The 2903-nt window shown below is 34.0% G+C and overlaps 1 protein-coding gene across 2 annotated transcripts in view; it reads right to left on the reverse strand.

Moving 5' to 3' along the window:
* LOC106462169 (MOB kinase activator-like 3) overlaps positions 1 to 2903 on the reverse strand; it is a 75128-nt gene that overhangs the window by 38878 nt on the left and 33347 nt on the right. The gene's annotated exons all lie outside the window — the stretch shown is intronic.

The raw sequence follows: 2903 nt of genomic DNA on the forward strand, positions 1-2903 counted from the left end.
TTCTTGTATTGCTGCCATCAAATCTGCTAAGCTGTAGTTTGATTTGCCGCCTCTCGTTTCCATCTTTTTTTTTTATTATTTTGTGTCCAACTCTTTGACACCAATTTGTTATGTCTGTGTTCGTTTGTTAATTTTCCGTAAAAATTCTTTCTGAAGAAACTTTAGAGATACAAGTCCTTTCTTAAATAAAACTAGTTTATTCTTTCTCAATACAACTTTGCAATACATATAATTTCCACAATCACTTTAATTTAAACACACACTATAATTCACAACGATTCACGCACCTTACTACCACGCTTGACTAAACTGTCCGTCTATATCTTCAATTTCTCTGTCCACTATGCAATTATCTATCTATCCCATCACTTCTCGCCGGTCTTATATATACAAAATAGAGGGCGTCTCTGGCAAACACTCGAGCCTTCACGAACGTTCTAGATACTCATTACGTGTTACCAGCGTCACGTGAATTCCGCTGTCGTAACAGTATCGTAGTACTATCTGTAACTATAATCTTTCTACAGTAACTAGAATCTATAAAAGAAAAAAAAGCCCGAGTTTTTTCACGTTATTTTCTGGTCAAGTATTAATTATTTAATCGATGAATAGTTTTCTCTGAAAGGATTTTGTACGTTTGATTGCAGTTGCGTACAAAGCTACACAATGGGCTATTTGTGCTCTTCTCACAACGGGTATCAAAACCAGACTTCTAATGTTGTAAGTCCTCAGACATGCCGCTGTGCCTTCTAAAAAGAATAGGAAGTAATTAAATTAAGGAGTCTACAAACTTTGTTTTTATTGTATGTATGTCTTCATGGATCAAGATCTAACGACAGGGTGCGAAGTAGTGGTAAGAAACTCTTAAACAGAATGCATAACATATACTACATAGGGCTTATATAAATTACAAGCATATGCTGAAGCATTGACGGATCACAAGCGTGATATCTAATACTATCTATTTCGTTACCCGAAAATTCTGGAGTGCAGTACCACCACCGATGAAATTTTAAGGCTTAATATGTCTGTCACGGACTTTTAGATATATAAAAAAAAATTCAATTTGTACTTATATCGTAGATTGTTTTACATTGTTAGTCTCCACAGTGGCCGAGCAGCAAGTCTGAAAGCTTGTAACGCTAACAACCAGATTTCGATACCAATGGTGGGTAAAGCATAGATAATCAATCCATCTGTGTAGCTTTGCGCTTAACAAGGAAACGAATACACGGTTAGCTTAATATTTATTTGGGACTAACCTGACGCTAACAACCGGGTTTCCATACCCGTGGTAGGCAAAGCATACATAGCTTTGTGCTTAACAACAAGCAACTAAATACATTGTTAATTTAATATATGTATTTAGGGCTAAGCTAATCCTCCTAAGCTGGCCGAATCTCATGAGGTACTATTGGGCTTATGGCCGAAAACATCGCTGACAGCGAGGATGCAGCTTATTAAACAATGCATTCTGATATTTATAAGTAGGAACGTAAGAAAAGTATATTTAATTAGCTATGTTGATTATCAGATTGGTTTTTATCTCGTTCTAAGTACGTAGCTTACTATGACCAAAAGTTAATACTTTACGAAATGAATTTACAGTAGTTTGAAAAAGAAAGTCTTCACTGTTCTTTCAAGAAATGTAAAATACAAGAAAAGTGCTCAGAACATCAAATGGCAGGGCCAATCAGTTTCAATTCCCTCACAGTAAAGCCACTGCATATTTCCTAGTGCCGTTAACAAAATAATAAACAAGAATTTGAAGTTATTGAAATATCACAAGACCAAAAGTTTCCATACACGTTTAGAAATCATAACTGTTTCTCACACCTGTCAAGATCCTCGACGGAGAGTTTATTAAGGTGTGTGGTCTGAAATGGACCTTGTCTTTATTCTCATAATTTTCCTTTACAATAAAAATCGTAGTGTCCAACAACTGCGCATAAAGACGGTCATCTCATTAAGCCTCGTCAATAACTGAGGAAGGTTTTTCAATAAAGTATAGGACCTGGGACATTGTTTTATGAAGTATCATTAACCCTCTCTGAAGTGCATCAAATTTGTCAGGCAGAGACTAGAGGAAAAGTTTACAATGAAAGTGTGAATTTTTGGCAAATTTTTTAATGCATAGGGGATCAAGATGTTCAGGAAATAATGAAACAAAAGTGAGATTAATGGAAAAACAAGTTACTTTCTTACATTTTGTTTTTACCTTAACCTCATCTTTGTGAGATTAATGGAAAAACAAGTTACTTTCTGACATTTTTTTAACCTTAATCTCATCTTTTCGATTCTAACCTCAGCTAATAAATTCAATTCAGAATATTTATCTGTTTATGGTTATTTATCGTTTTTTAAACAGGAACTCAATTCAAATTGAAGAAATAAACCTTTTGGGATGAGAGGCTCTTGCTCTTATTTTTCAATGTCCCTGAACTCTTCAACGGCCACTACAAAGCAGATTTTGTAATGTAACAATTATTGCGTTAATTTTAAATCATAAACACTTTAGAGACCTATTATTTGTAAACTTTTATTAACTGAAATGTAATAAACAGTTATTATGTACAGTAATAAGCCATTATTTTTTATCCAAGTAGTAAAAACATTTTACACACAGTTATATAATCTAAACTTTTTGTGAAAGAAGGTAAATCGTAAATACAGGTGCGTTAGTGAACACGTGGAAGGTAAACTAGACTTTGATATAAAGTTTCTATGAAAGGTCTGTACCGTTACCAACACTTCTTTTAACTAATTTAAATTTATCAAAATTCGGCATGTATAAATATCAATGTACCCTCTAATTTTATCAATACATGTGCGGAATGAATTTTTTCACCTGCACTAGTATCAAGGCAATGTGCGGATATGCGCTATCAGTTTTTTTTTGGGGG

The sequence above is a fragment of the Limulus polyphemus genome, unplaced genomic scaffold (assembly GCF_000517525.1).
Source record: "Limulus polyphemus unplaced genomic scaffold, Limulus_polyphemus-2.1.2 Scaffold1108, whole genome shotgun sequence".
Lineage (NCBI taxonomy): Eukaryota > Metazoa > Arthropoda > Merostomata > Xiphosura > Limulidae > Limulus > Limulus polyphemus.